Here is a 16,569-nt window from a genome sequence, read left to right as displayed (position 1 = left end):
TTTTTACAATGTTGTTTATGCGATAAAGTAACAATTGTGAGCAGCACTTGTTTTGAATTTTGCTTTAGCGTCATTTTGTTGGGCGTCTTGGTTTCATGAAAGTTTCAGTGTTCATAATCATTTATTGATAGAAAGTGGAATTTCAATACTCTTTGGCAAGGGATTTAAAGCCAGCACTATGTGTTATCTACTATGTTTTCCTTTGGGGTATTGTTGAACTTTGGATGGGATAAAATGTATGTGTGATGGCATCTGTGTTCAATCCCCGCTACATTTTATTTTATTCTGTACATTTTATAGCGCTTTTAAATCACACTTTTCATTACTCCGTTTAAGAATGCATTGTATATTTATTCATCTGTTTTCATATGTAAAATTTCATGGTTGATTGATGTGTGGAAATGTAAATTTAGAATAAACGCAGGACTTGGTGTGGGTGCTTCATGAAGGTTGTCATCAAACAAAGTACCAGCATACCTGCGCTGAGGATGAGCCCCCAGGATGAGTGAACTGAGTGCTCAAGAAAGGTGGGACTTGGGTGGGGCTAGAAATAGCATGCTCATAGGCAGCAACTGGATACTTGATATCACTATAAAGTAAATGAAATCCTGAAGTAACTGATCTTACAATTATTGAGCAACTGGTGTTGGAGGCCTACATGCACAACAGTCTGTCATCTGCATTCACATGCTTTGACCAGCATATTGCCTGCTCGGAAGTAGGACCAAGACTGTAAAACCTAGGACAACACTCCTCTCCTCTAAAGTTTGTCTGGTACAAGAGATAAAGCATGAATGGCATATTGCAAGGAGGGAGAAGGGAGAAGGGAACTTCACAGGAGGTCATTGACTGTGTAGGTCCTGGAACTGGTTCCTATTAGTTGGCTCCTACTCCTCACAGTAAGGAAGTGCTAGGGTCAGGGTGAATCATATTGATTAACTCTGAATAGCCAGAATCATGCCTAGCATTCCAATTTGGAAGGTGAAGGTTCATATCCAACTGGACAACAAAGATTCCGCTGTGATGATGGTGTTAAAACACAAGGAAGGTCACTACTCACAGTTGGTCATCTAACGGGATGCATTATGGAAATCTTCAAAACTTAATGGACTGAGTTGGAAACATCTTAATTTCCAACACTAATACAAGACATGGAGTTAAATCAGCGAAAGCAGGGCTTGCTCACTGGCCTGGGGGATGAGATCAGTACTAGCCAGTAGATCATACAGGTTTTGAAGAAGGCAATTCGGCGAGTAGCAAGGTGACTCTGTTCTTCTTACACTGCCAAATAACTGCAAGCCTGATGTGAGGGGCTGGAGGAAGAGATGCCACTTGGCTTCAGAATGTGTAAGAAAGAATAGAGAAAGATAGATCTTTGAGTTTGTCCTTGGCCTCCTCAGAGAAACTCTGCATGATACTTCTTCCCTTCAAATAGCAATTGAGAAAATTAATGGAGTGGGGAGAGACCGAGGATGATTAAAACACAAGGTGTATACTAGCCAGCCTCTTATTCCTGGTGAAGGAGGGAACTAGGAAGGTGGCAAAAAATGGCCACAGAAATTCACAGGACACTGAATGTCAGTATTCTCAGAGTCCCTCCCTCTACACACAGTGGGTTGTTCGAGCCCTGGGAAGGCACAGGATGCACAGCATGCTGCCGAATTGTTTTTTTATTCCCCTGCATGTGAGTGCTGTGCATGCTAATGCTCACCGATTAATCAAGCTTAGAGACTTTCTAGCTGCTACCACTACTTCTGCCTTGTCCAGATTGTATAATATAGCTGCTTTCTATTAAATCCCAAATAGTTATTGTTAAATAAATTCAACTAGGTAGTAGTGACATAGAACAGGCCTTTCAAAAAATTACAACCAATATTAAAGACTGCATGTATCCATTTGATCACCAGGGTGGACATAGCTGATTCCCGCATGTCTGATTCCCGGCTGTAAGGTTATGAAGTCTGATTTGATTGTCACAACTGTTCTGTCATCAGAGGCAGTAGCTAGTAAGAATTCCAGAACAGCCCTAATTAACAGGAGTGGTCTGGCTTTTCCAAATCAGGTGAGTAGAAATACATGTACTGCTCTTTATTCCCACTTGAGCAGCATAATTTCCAAGAATGTTTGTGTAGATTCCACTGCCTATAGTCCAACCCTGTCCACAGTTGAATGGATAGAAGAAAAAAACTGGGACTCATTATTTTGCTTATCTCCACACTTTAGGGCCAATAAGCCCTGTATCATATATAGTTCTAACTCAGTGCCTAAAGAAGTTATAAGGAGTACAAAAATGTTCCTACTTGGCTGACCCTCATACATTCCACAGTTTTTGCCACCTCTAGATGTCCAGAGCCTCGGGGTCTGAGATACCGATATGACTCTAATGTGCCCATCTCGTGGGAAGAATTAAGATACTTCACTTTTACATGAGCAGGATGGCCAAATACATTGATACAGATTCTACATTAGGCTAATTAATGCACACCTGATTCCTGTAGTCAATATAGAAATGTACTACACAACGATTAGTGAATCTCTGTATTGGCTAACGGTGACCAAGCCATGGTTAAGTGATACTACTTGTAGAGATCTTGCACAGAATCCAATGTTGTTATTATACAGACAGATAGATCTTGTGAGCAAGGAGGCGGCCTTGCCTTGATTTATAAAAGGGATTGTCAATTTCAGGTATGCATTTATGTCTCTAGTGATCTATTTGAAAACTTGATGCTAAAGATAAACATTTCTGCTACTAAAACACTTATTATTTTCTAATTTATAGGTCTCTATAAATCTTAGAAGTCTTTGGAAGTAACTGACAGGATCAGTGTTTATTCCTCGTGCTGCCTACGTCGACATTTAAACTTACAGTAAACTGTTATGAGTGATAACTGTTAGAGCTGTAGTTGTAGTCTTGAAGGAGCTTGACTTTACTCAACATTAACACCCACTCATAAGAAGAATCCCATCTGGGCCTGGGTACTGTTAAAAGGAGTCAATACTGGAATAGTATTTAATGCCCCATAGACTGGTATAACCTTTACTCTATATAATTTAGCTTGTGTGGATGACAAGCACCTTCATGAGGCCCACCACATACAGAGGGTCATTCCGACCCTGGCGGTCATAGACCGCCAGGGCCGGGGACCGCGGATGCACCGCCAACAGGCTGGCGGTGCATCCAGGCCAATTCTGACCGTGGCGGTAAAGCCGCGGTCAGAAAAGGGAAACTGGCGGTTTCCCGCCGGCAGCACCGCCATGGGGATTCCGACCCCCTTCCCGCCAGCCTGGTTCTGGCGGTTTTGACCGCCAGAACCTTGCTGGCGGGAACGGGTGTCGTGGGGCCCCTGGGGGCCCCTGCAGTGCCCATGCCAATGGCATGGGCACTGCAGGGGCCCCCTAACAGGGCCCCACAAAGATTTTCAGTGTCTGCATAGCAACTGCACCCGTCGCACCCTTTCCACTCCGCCGGCTCCATTCGGAGCCGGCATCCTTGTGGAAGGGGGTTTCCCGCTGGGCGGGCGGGCCAGCAGGAAACTCAGAATTACTGCAGCGGTCTTTTGACCGCGCTGCGGTATTCTGTCGGGGGAACTTTGGCGGGCGGCCTCCGCCGCCCGCCGAAGTCAGAATGACCCCCACAGTCTTTTTCTGGAACCTTACGGCCTTTACTTCAGACACAGTAGTTGAAGTAGAATGTACACTGACCGAAAAGAGGTAATAATAATGAGATGACAGAATATTCTTACAACACACTGACTACGTTTGAGGACACATTTGCACCATCAAAGCGTTCCCACAAAAACTGAATGCTGAAATTTAATTTCAGATGTGCTTTTATGAAGCAAATGGAAAGAGAAGTAAGGAGATTGCAGAGGGTGTGTTTGTGAAAGACCCTCGGGCTAAAGTTAACAGAGCAGAGAAAGTCCTATAAAAATATATTATGGTAGCAAAAAAGACCCCATTTACGGTTGTATTGAAAAAATTTACAAATTACAAGAAGGCCTTATTTCGAAGTCTGAAAGCATTTTCCCGCCCCAAGATTTCTCCCTCACTGTGCTACCTGCAGTCTGATACTTGCAGGTTCAGAACTTCTTTAAGACAAAATTGATTATTTTTTAAATCAGTTTCCATCTGGGGATGAGAAGAAATTGTCAGTACCCAGTGATGTCAAGATAATCCTCACCACTTTTACATCAATTGGTATTGGATCCGGGTACCAACTTTTATAGCTGTGTTTGCGATACCCATGTAGTCTTTTGATTGCCATGCATGCCTGAAGCCAATCACAAGTTAGTATTGCAGTGCTTAATTTGTAAAAGAATAAGTGCAGATGCCCAAAATGTACTTAGAAACATGTGGGCAGAGCTTTCAAAGGTTGGTGTACCGTATACAAAGTCTGCGTAGTCTTGATTCCACCTTATGCCTATTTACTTCATCATCAAACAATCCCTGTCTCCTTATCTAACTGTTGCAAATTCTTTTTTTAACCCCTGCTTCCTCACTTTGTAACTGTTCTTCCTTATTTTTCTTCCTCCTTCTTTTCCCTTTTTTTCATTTTTTTCACTTATGCTCTTTATCAAAGATTGTTGAGTGAAAATAAGAAATAAGTCATGGGCCTCAAAAACGGCTGCTGGTGCCCCTCCCCCACCCCCACTGCAATTTTCATCTCAAATTAAGCACTGGAAGTTTCGTACAAGTCTAGAAAACTCCCCATATTGACTCAAGAGAAGGTGGTGCACGTTATGTGCATGTTCACAACTTCTTAATTATCTTGTTGGCACTGTGGTCCACAACTGTAAGGTAAAAGGCCTTGAAAGATGGGACCAGTCTGTTGCACCCTCTTCCAGTCTGGGGCAAAGGAAGAAGGCCCTGGTGGTTATGACCCCAAGGATTGGACATAAGCCATGAAAGCAAATATGGATACCAGCTCTTGGAAGAGTAGCAGTATTTCTGTTGGTAAATCTTTGGCACTTCTCAGAAGGCTTGCAATATTTGTAACTAAGCAAACGGAGTACCCCCTAAAACACTTTGGTAACATGGTGGCAAAATGGTACCTTTTCTGTATAATGTCCCTTGAAAATGGTACCAAAACCCATATGGGCTCTTTTGGGCCCAAATATTACTTTCATTTTTAGCAAAAAATGCGTTTAGACCCATTTTCTCCCATACATAAACATTTTGACACATATGCATGCAGCTTGATGTTAAATCGCTGTTACATGCCATTAGACCAATGATGAGTTATTCACAAGAAGGCAGGGTTCACCACAATATACATAAGCTTCTCTTAGAAAATAAGGGCCCCTATGTGGGGGTTGTGTTGCCATCATTTTTTACATGGCTTTAAGACAAGGATCACAGCCCCTGTGCCTCTGATGCACACTAATATACATAGTATTGACCCAATATGCCAAACATGGTCACTTTATTCAGCATCTCCATTAAATCTGTGATCATTCCTAAGATGTCCAACAATGTGCCAGAGATTGCCGTCTCAGTATCAGGAAAGGCTCCCAGAATGTTAAACATACACACAGTATGCCAAGGATGCCAAATTATGCCTTCACTGCCATAATAATAGTGATGAACATCATGATGCCATGTATAACCACCAAAATACCTGGGATAACAGTCCTAGGGGTGGGAACCATAAAGCCAAAAATACCAACAATGTACCAGGATCTCCATTATGTCAGATGTGGCCATTGTAATGACAAAAGGGTAATAATATGACATGTATGCCCACACTGTGCAAGAGCCACCTTGATGCCCGTGATGGCTATCATGATGTCTGGGATGACCACAAGTATGCTGAGATGGGCATAATTGCTCCAGGTTTGGCATCAATAATGTCAGAATTATAAAATATATGCCATGGCTACCATTACGGTAGTGGTGACTAACATGATTCCAGGGGCCACAGCATCTGATTGTACCAGGGTTGTCCTAGTCTAAGGTTCATCTTTTTTTCTCAAGGATAGCCACCAATAATGCCGAAGAGGTCCACAACACAATATGGCTCCCAGAGTACGCAACAGTGACAATTAGGCCTGGGGTAGCACCTTAATAGCCACATTAAACCTGGTAGATCCACAATATGCCTAGATCAACAACACTTCAGGGAGACCACAATAATGGCAAGAGATGGACACGATATGACAAAGATGCTCACAGTATGTGTGGATCACTATCATATCAATAATTAATTATGGCCCCAGAGACCTGAGGTGTTCCCCTAAACAATCGTCCACGAACCAACATGCATACATCTGCATATCCACATACCTAGGCAGGTACACATAAAAATGCGGGGTTGCATGCACATGTCACACTTGCACATACATACAAGTGACAAATTGTATATATGTATGTTTTATTAGAGAGCACAATCCTAGAAATAAAGCACATTCACTCTTGGACTGACACAGATATATAATACCAAAGCTACTACTTCCCTTTCCCCGCCAATTTACAAATGAACAGTTACTACTAGAGGTAGTGTTGTAGTGCTTGCCTTGATCATGGAATCATTACATAAAGTCTTCCATGCCTTTGTACTCGGGAAGAGTTCAGATGTCCACTAGGTTCAACACCACCAGCATATGTTATGAGTGTAGCTCTCCTGAGTACTTAAGCAACAGAGAGCCTGCACCCCTCGGTGCTGAAGAGGAATGAGCACTCACCCAGCAGCAGGCAGTTCAAAACCTAGGGTAAGAAAATGCTGAGGATAGAGGAGCAGGCAGGCAAAGTGAGTTGTTTCTGATATTTGCTTACTGTCCTACCAACCAAGGTTCCTGTCTCCTCTTTTAATTTGCTCATTGTCTCTAAGTCTCAGCCAATGAAAAAAAGGAGGCTGGGCTTTGGGGCTCTACAGAGCTCTACAGTGTCCAAGCACTTTTTTTGAATTCCAAAGAGTCCGAAACCTGAAAACTCCTTAACAAGAGGGACCCTAGGCCAGTCAAGCCTTCTGTTACCTTTGCTTTTCAATATCATTGCTACTCCGTTGCTGTCCTACATGATGGCACCTCATATCAAGGTTCTTCACTTTTCTCTGTTTCCTACAATCTCCTTCATGTTTTTTCATTTTTCTCTACAGTTTCTATTTGGTGCATTGGTCCTTTCCAAATGCCACCTTACAGGCAAAGAACATGCATTTTAATTTTGTTCCTGTTATATTTGTTAAAAAAGCCCTTTGTTGGAAAATTCTCTTTTTTGAGTGGATACTCATACTTTTCCTTAGATTTTGTTGTTGTTGTCTTTTGTGCACACTAGGAGACAGTTGTTCAGTGAACAGTGTATGTGCTCTGCCCCCTAAAAACATGTACAATTGGTATACACCCCATAGGCGTATTTAGCTTACATATAAGTCCCTACTTATGGGAGGCATTGCACCCAGGAACTGTAAGTTAAATGTCACTTGTGGGCTGAGGCACATATTGTGACGCCACTAACATGACAATACAAAACATGCCTCCAGACGTGCCCCAGTGGCCTGGATATGCTGTTTTAAAACTACTAATTTGACCTGTTAAAATATACCTCGTGCCAGGCCTAAACCTTTCTTTTTCATCCACAGATTACCCCTAAATTAGATCCTGAATGCTCATAAGGAAGAGTATTTCATATTTAAAAATTAGGACATCTATAATTTATAGTTCACATGTCCTGGCAGTTAACAGCCTCCAAAGCCATTAATGGCTGTAGCAAAGCTGTCTCTCACAAGGGAAAACACTGGGTTACATTATAACAACTTATAATGCTTAACTTCAGTTTCAGAATAGGTAGAAAAATGATTCAAGGACTAATTTTAATGGTAGTTAAAATCCAACTTAATGGTCAAGTCGGATGTTATATTACTATTTTAAAAATTGTTTTTTCAGAAAGTTGTAATTTCTCTGCTTAAGCCAATGCGCCAGTTCTGCTAGTGTTCACTGTCTCCCAGGAGCCAAATGGCTCCTGATTAGGTGTTAAGAAGCTCCGAAAGCTGAGGCAAATGGCGAGGGGTAGACCTTCATTTGACAGGATGGCCTTCTGGGCTGTGCTAAAACACATAATTAACTTCAAATAATTCTTACCTTGTCACAGGCAGATGTAGCTAACACCTAGACCTACTTATCTGTTGTCCTGCTATCCAGCCACGTACCAATCCCAGTGGAGGAGGAGCTGGCCCCAGAAATGGTTTGGAGTGACCATCAAGGAGGGTTTACCCCTTACTGTAGCCACACCTCTGGCAAGGCACAGGGAGGTCTGCGCAGGGCAAGAAAGGTTCTGTCATGTTTGTTTTAGGTAGAGAGAGGCACTGTGTGATAGTTTATAGTAAAACACACAAGTAGCCCTACAAAAGTGGGTAGGCTCACCCCAGGGAACTTTTACTTCATTGGCTAGGGAGTGGGCAGGGGTCGTCTCATCTACAGGCCGGCACTAGGCATAAATGTGGCACCCCAGTACTTTCTGCAGAACACTTCTGAGCCAGTGGAAGACAGAAGAAGGACGGCACCTGCTATTGTAACTTGTGAGGAGAAACCTAAGGGCTGGACCTGCCCTGCCCTCACTTGTAGCCAAGACCAAAAACTGAACTTTACAGGTCAGTTGGATGATCCCCCTGTTAAGCTTTAGGGACACAAAATCTATAAGAAGCCTACTTTCCTGAGAGAGCCAAGCTGACCAGTTACAGCTGGACATGTGCCGGACCCTGCTGGTGGCTTTCAGTGGAGTGAGTTGTGACCCCTAAGTGGTGTATATGAGGTCCTGGGGCCTGCGATAAGTCAGAGTGTACTACTCCTGCATAACCCTTAAACCTAGAACTTATAGGTATTTTCAAGGATTTTGGCATTGGAGAATTCATGGAAGACTGGGACAAACCTGCCAAGTCAATTCTACGAAGGTGCTTTGCCACTGGGCCAAGGATTCAGGTTGCTCCTGCTCTGAACTTTTCCTCAGCAGCAAATCTGTTTCATTGGACGTCACTGAGAAGGTATCTGGCCTTGTGGAGCCCTGGTTGGTAACAGCTTGCAGCTTTGCTATGCAGAAGCAATATAAGTGCCAAAAAAGCGATTAAGTCAGAATGTAGAAATCCTTACTGGGTGAAGGCACCATGTTGGGCCAGCAAGGGACTTTGCTTGGACACAAATTTTGAATTTCTCCTGCTCTGAGCTTTCCCGCCAAAAGTCATCAGTTCACCTGGACTTCATGCAACGGCTGTCCGGCATAATGTAGCCCATTTGAACCATAGCCATCTGCCTTGTTCAGCTGGGGATTTTTGACTTCCATTTCACAGACTAGGTCAGAAGGTAAAACTTCTGACCTCGACAAACTGTTATTATTTAAAACTTTGAAAATTCATATCTCCGGTCACTTCTATTAGATTTTCGTGGTTTTGGTCTCTTTTTGTTAATTAAAATAGTCCTTTTTTTAAAATAAATTGAAGTGGGAACTTATTATTGTGCTGTGTTTTCGACTTTTTTGTTTTGCTACTTCTAAATGCTTTGCGCATTTTCTTGAGTTAAACCTGTTTGCTCTGTACCACAGCTACCAGGGGTTGAGCTCAAGGCAAATTTACTGACATCTTTACTGGACTTAATAAGAACAGTGTTATCGTTATTTGGGGTAGACTACCATCCACCCCAACTAATAATCCACTTTCTCACAGCCTCCTGGATGCTTGTCCGTGCATTACAATGTAAAAGGTGTCTCACACCGCTATTGGAGGAATATAAAATGAAGGTAGGAAGTGAGACAATCAATGCCTTTGGCACTGGTCAAGCAGTTAAGCAACAACTCTATCATTCTGTTTCCAGGAATGATGGATGAGCTTCCATTAGCTAGTGAAGCCTTGAAGAACAGAGTAGTTTCATCCTAGTGTGGCTATGCTATAATTATATTCTGCCTGACAGGTGGTCGGTCTCAGGCATCCCATAGTGGGGTATTTTTACCAGCCAGTCACCTGAACTCCAGGTGGTTCCGATGAGGTGACGATAATCCCCCAAATCCCAATGAGAAATGCTGAGAAATATACAAGGATTTTACTGAGAGAAAATGACTGGGTCAACTACTTCACATTCTTCAGTAGTTCAAGGTTCATATGCAAATATGCAATGCCAATCAGAATATACTTCTCAATTGTCCCAAAAGTCTTTAGAACACCAACATCAGATTCTGATCGAGAAAACACGGATTGAAAACCAAATATGAGAACAAGATCCAGGGAGGCGCAGCTATTACAAGAAATACAACCTTTCTCTAATGCCTTTTCTATCACAAGATTGATCAGGATATTATTGCTGGCTTTAGATAAGTTTGATTCATCTGTACAGTTAGAAATGGGGTCTTTGGTTGGCAGTCAGGTTGCGCCCTGTCCAAGCAAGGACCCTCACTTTAGTCAGGGTAAAGGAGAATCACCCTCAGGTAACCCAGGCTCACCCCCTTGGTAGCTTGGCACGAGCAATCAGGCTTAACTTCAGAGTTCTAGGTGTAAAGTATTTGTACCAACACCCACGGTAACTTAATGAAAACACTACAAAATTACACAACACAGGTTTAGAAAAATAGGAAATATTTATTTAAGCAAAACAAGACCAAAACAACAAAAATCCAACATACACAATTCGTTATTAATTTTAAAAGCAAAAGAGTCTTAAATCCTTGAGAAAACAGTAAAAACACTGTTAGCGTTGAAAAGTACCTGGGTAGCGTCAAAATAACACGAAAGAGTGAGTGTGCGTTGAAAAAGGTTAGCGATGTGTCGATTTCTCACCCGCAAGCGAGACCGTGCGTCATTTCTCCTTCTCCGTTCAGGTCGGCGTATGTCATTTTTCCTCTCTGCAGGAGAGCGATGCATCGTTCCAGGCAAGCACTCGGGTCCGGGCAGGCATTGCGTCGTTTTTCCGCACCCAGCAAGGTTTGCTTAAAAAATCCTGCCGCACGGTAACAGCAAAACCTCGCAATGTGGGTTGCGCCGTTATCAGCCTCCATCAGCAGGTGTTGCGCGTTGTTTCTCCAGCTGCGTGCGTCGATCTCCCAGGTGCGATGCCAGTGGAGCATCGATTTCTGCTGCTAAGCCGGCGGCGCATCGTTTTTCAGTCACGTCTCGGAAGGTGCATCAATATTTTCCCTGCATGGCAGTCTGTGCGTGGATTTTCAGTCTTGGTCTGCCAGCTTTGCCTTCCAAGGCCCCACAAACTGGATAGGGCACCACTTGGCAGGGCAGGAGTCTCTGCACAGAGAGTCCAGGTGCTGGCAGGAGAAGTCTTTTATGGCCCTGAGACTTCAACAACAGGAGTCAAGCTCAGGACAAGCCCTTGGAGCTTCACAAGCAGGACTGAACAACAAAGTCCCGTCTTTGACCCCTTGCACAGGCAGAAGCAGCAACTGCAGGATAGCTCCACAAAGCACAGTCTCAGGGCCGCACTTCTCCTCAGCTCTCTAGCTCTTCTCCTGGCAGAGGGTCCTCTTGATGTCCAGAAGTGATCTAAAGTCTGTGGTTTTGGGTGCCCTTCTTATACCCATTTTGGCCTTTGAAGTAGGCTTACTTCAAAGGAAAGTCTCTTGTTTGTGAAATCCTGCATTGCCCAGGCCAGGCCCCAGACACACACCAGGGGGTTGGAGACTGCATTGTGTGAGGGCAGGCACAGCCCTTTCACGCGTAAGTGGGCACTCCTCCCCTCCTTCTTAGCACCCCAGCTCCCTTTGTGTCACTGTCTAGAGAGAGGTGCAGACAGCTTAACTGTCAAACTGACCCAGACAGGGAATCCACAAACAGGCAGAGTCACAGAATGGTTTAAGCAAGAAAATTCCCACTTTCTAAAAGTGGCATTTTCAAACATACAGTCTTAAAACCAAATTTACTAAAATATGTATTTTTAAATTGTGAGCTCAGAGACCCCAAACTCCACATGTCTTTCTGCTCCCAAAGGGAATCTACGCTTTAATCGTTTTTAAAATTAGCCCCTATGTTAACCTATGAGAGAGATAGGCCTTGCAACAGTGAAAACCGAATTTGGCAGTATTTCACTGTCGGGACATATAAAACACATTAGTATATTTCCTACCTTAAACATACACTGCACCGTGCCAAGGGCCTACCTTAGGGGAGTGTCTTACATGTAAGAAAGGGAAGGTTTAGGCCTGGCAAGTGGGTACACTTGCCAAGTCGAACTGGCAGTTAAAATCTGCACACACAGACACTGCGGTGGCTGGTCTGAGCCATGTTTACAGGGCTACTAATGTGGGTGGCACAACCAGTGTTGCAGGCCCACTAGTAGCATTTGATTTACAGGCCCCGGGCACCTCTAGTGCACTGTACTAGGGACTTACCAGTAAATAAAATATGCCAATCCTGAAACCCAATTACATCCACATTTTATACAGGAGCACTTGCCCTTTAGCACTGGATAGCAGTGGTAAAGTGCCCAGAGTAACAAAAACAGCAAAAACAGAGTCCAGCACACATCAGCAACCTGGGAAACGGGGGCAAAAAGTTAGGGGAGACCACGCCAAGGATGAAAAGTCTAACACGTGTCCCCTCCTAGCTGAAAGTGGGGAGCAACTACCCAACCTCATGGGAGTTCTCATCAGTAAGACAGAAGATTCTGGACAGACCATCAGCATTGGCGTGTTTTGTTCCAGGGCGGTGATCTGCTGTAAATTCCATCCCCTGTAGGGAAATAGACCACCTCAACAGTTTTGGATTCTCACCCCTCATCTGCATTAACCATTTAAGTGGCCTGTGGTCGTTCTGAAACCGGAACTGAGTCCCAAACAAGTACGGTCTTAGCTCTTCAGCGCCCAGACCACAGCAAAAGCTTCACATTCTATGGTACTCCACCTCCTGCTAATGAAGGCTACAGGTTGATCTAGGCCCCCTTCATTAAGTTGTGAGAGCACTGCTCCAGTACCATGCTCTGAGGTGTCTATTTGCACAACTTACTTCTTGGCGTAGTCGGGTGCCTTCAGCATAGGTGATGTGCACATGGCAGCCTTCAGTGCATCGAAAGCCGTCTGGCAAGACTCAGTCCAGATCACCTTTCTGGGCAACAATTGTGCCATACCCCTTGACAAACCTCTTATAATATCCTGTGATACCTAAAAAGGCTCTCACCTCAGTCTGGGTCTTGGGAGGCTCCCAAGCCAGAACGGTATCAATCTTTGGATGCAGGGGTGCCACCTGGCTACTCCCCACCTGGTGTCCCAAGTACACCACAAAACCCTGCCCTATTTGGCACTTGCTTGCCTTAATAGAGAGTCCTGCCTTTTGCAGGGCCTCCAACACTTTACAGAGGTGTTGCAAGGGTTCCTCCCATGTGGAACTGAAGACAGCACTGTCATCCAGGTAGGTGGCACTGAACTCATCCAGCCCAGCCAATACCTGGTTGACTAACCTCTGAAAGGTGGCAGGGGCATTTTTCATCCCAAATGGCATCACCTTAAACTGAAAGTGCCCATCTGGGATAGAAAATGCAGACCTCTCCTTGGCCCCCTCAGTCAAGGCAATCGGCCAATACCCAGATGTTAAATCAAACGTTCTAAGGTATTTGGCAGCTCCAACCCGATCTATGAGCTTATCAGCTCGGGAGATGGGGTGCGTGTCAATTTCAGTGGCCGCATTGAGACCCCGGTAGTCCACGAAGAACTGTAGTTCTGGGGTGGCACCAGGAGCAGCAGCCTTTGGGTCCAGGGCTGGCCCAAGGACTGCTGGAATGTTCAGTAACCCCTAGGGTTAACATCTTTGATACCTCATCCTTGCTGCTAGCCCTGACCTTGTCAGTCACCCTATAAACCTTTTGTTTAATGGGTGTACTGTCCCCAGTGTCCACATCATGTGTGCACAAGTGTGTGACCCTGGGATCAAGGAAAACAGTGAGGCGAACTATCCCAACGCCTGGTGACAGTCCCTCTGTTGCTCTGCAGTCAGGGAGGGGGGGAGAGGTTCACTCCCTCCACCGACCCATCTTTCTCTCCTGCAGACAGGACGTCAAGAAGAGGCTCACTCTCCTCCTCCACCCAGTCATCTGTCGCTATGAGCATGGACAACTCTGCCCGCTCAAAGTGTGGCTTGAGCTGGTTAACATGCAGGACCCTCAAAGGGTTCCTGGGAGTCTGAAAGTTCACCAAGTAGGTGACTTCACTCTTGCGCTCCACGGCCTCATATGGGCCAAACCGCTTGTCCTGGAGCGCCCTAGGCTCCACTGGTGCCATCACCCACACTTTTTGTCCTGGTTGAAATTTGACCAGAGTGGCATTCTGGTCATACCAGCGTTTCATGTCCTCCTGGCTTGCTTCTAGGTTCTCCTGTGTGAGACTCCTGAAGCGGGCAGTCTGGTTTCTTAGAGCCAGCATGTAACTAAATACATCCTGGGGAGTTTACTAGGAGCTTTTTCCAAAGCCTCCTTCACCAGACTTAATGGACCCCTCACAGGCTGGCCATAGATCAGCTCAAAGGGACTAAGCCCAAGTCCCTTTTGAGGCACCTCCCTGTAAGTGAACAGAAGGCATGGCAAGAGGACGTCCCACTTCCGCCTCAAGGGCTCTGACAGGCCCATAATCATGCCTTTCAAGGTGCGGTTGAATCTCTCAACCAGACCATTGCTTTCGGGGTAGTAAGGTGTGGTGAACTTGTAGGTTACCCCACACACCTTCTACAGAGACTTCATGTATGTTAATATGAAGTTGGTAGCCCTATCGGACACCACTTCCTTGGGAAACCCCATGCGGGTAAAAATTCCCATCAAGGCACGGCCCATCACAGGGACAGTGATTGATCTCAAAGGAATGGCTTCTGGGTACCGGGTGGCATGCTCCACCAAGACCAGGATAAACCTGTTACCCATGGCTGTCTTGGGATCCAGAGGTCCCACAATGTCAATGCCAACCCTTTCAAAGGGGGTACTGACAACAGGAAAATGTTGGAGAGGGAGCCTTACATTTCCCCCCACTCTTGCCACTTGCCTGACAAGTTGGACAAGAGCTACAATGAGCATCAGAGTGCCTGCACATTTGGGGCCTATAGAAGTGGGTGACAAGCCGCTCAAAGGTCTTGTCCTGCCCCAAATGACCAGCTAAAGGCACATCATGAGCCAGACCCAGTAGGAAAGCTCTAAAGCACTGGGGTGTACCACCAGCACACGGGCTGATACAGGCTCAGGAACTTTAGGCTCACTATATAGGAGGCCATCCTCCTAGTAAATCAGATGTGATCAAGGCTCCTTGCCAGACCCCTGGTCTGCAGCCTGCTGCTGCAAACCCTGCAGATTAGGGCATGACTTCTGTGCCTCACAGAACGCTTCCCTGGTGGGCCCCTTTTCCTGTTGCTACTTTGACAACTCAGGGACCTCACCCAGTTCAGCCACCTGTTCCCTGTACGCTCCAGGGCCTCCCCCCCAGGTTCAGCTTCCTCCTGGACCGTGGGAACTTCTGGGGCCGGTCTCCAGTGCCCCCTGCCCTTTCTCCTTCTGGCAGACACCTGGGCCACTCTTTCAGGCTCCAGGGTCTCCTGATCACCCTGACAGGCTGCCATAGACCTGGTGGATACGCATACCCACCCAGGCAGACCCAGCATCCTCAAGTGTGACCTGTGTTCCACCTCCTTCCAAGGGGAATTCTCCAGGTAATTGCCAAGCAAACAATCTACAGGCATGGTTGGACTCACAGCTACCGTCAAGGAACCTGAGACACCCCCCCACACACACATTTAAAGGGAACCTGCGCCACTCTGCACAGGCGCTCTGAGTTGTCTACTGCAACTACTTGGTGAAGTACCCGGGTATCTATCTGCTCTTCAGGCACTAGGTGACTCTTCACTGTAGTCACACTGGCTCCTGTGTCTCTGTCCATTGATGGTCACCCACTGCCTGTAGGTTTTAGTGTTCTCAGGCACTAGGGTTCTCTGGACCGTCTCCCTGTCCCCTAGTGAGACAAAGGTCATCTCAGCTGGGTCCCACCCACCTGGAACCAACTCCTCCCCAAGTGCTACACTAGCCAAACCCTGGGACTGCACAGCAGTGGGTGCCGGTGTACTCATGGGACATTGGGGTCCCCCTCTCACATGACCCATCTGGTCACATGCATAGCACTTATGTGGGGGACCCCCTGCCATAGGTTTCCCTTTGGAGAACCATTGCTTCTTCTCACCGGGGGGGCTGGGAATCCTTACCCTGGGAATCAGATAGGGGCCCGTTAGAGAACTTCCCCTGTTTACCCTTACCCCCCCTTTCTTCTGAGAGGTACCCTGCCCACCCTTGGTGTGGTCTTCCCCATGCCTCCTTTGGACCCTGGTGCTCTTCCAGCGGTCCGCTTCCTGTGCAAACGTCCTGGGGTCAGCCAGCTTGCTGTCAATCAGGTGATGGCGCAGCTCTGGAAAACAAACTGTACAAGTGCTCCCAAGCAATCAGATTGTAAAGCCTCTCATACGTTGTCGCCTTACTGCCCTTCACCCAACCATCCAGTGACCTGCAGAATGAATTGACACATTCCAACCATGTTTGGGATTCCTTCTTCTTATAGAACCTAAACTTGTCCTTATACTGATCAGGGGTGAGACCATACCTACTGATCAGGGCATCCTTCATGATAGGG

This window comes from Pleurodeles waltl, chromosome 9 (assembly GCF_031143425.1).
Source record: "Pleurodeles waltl isolate 20211129_DDA chromosome 9, aPleWal1.hap1.20221129, whole genome shotgun sequence".
In the NCBI taxonomy this organism is placed as follows: Eukaryota; Metazoa; Chordata; class Amphibia; order Caudata; family Salamandridae; genus Pleurodeles; species Pleurodeles waltl.
Note: the sequence above shows the minus strand (reverse complement) of the source record.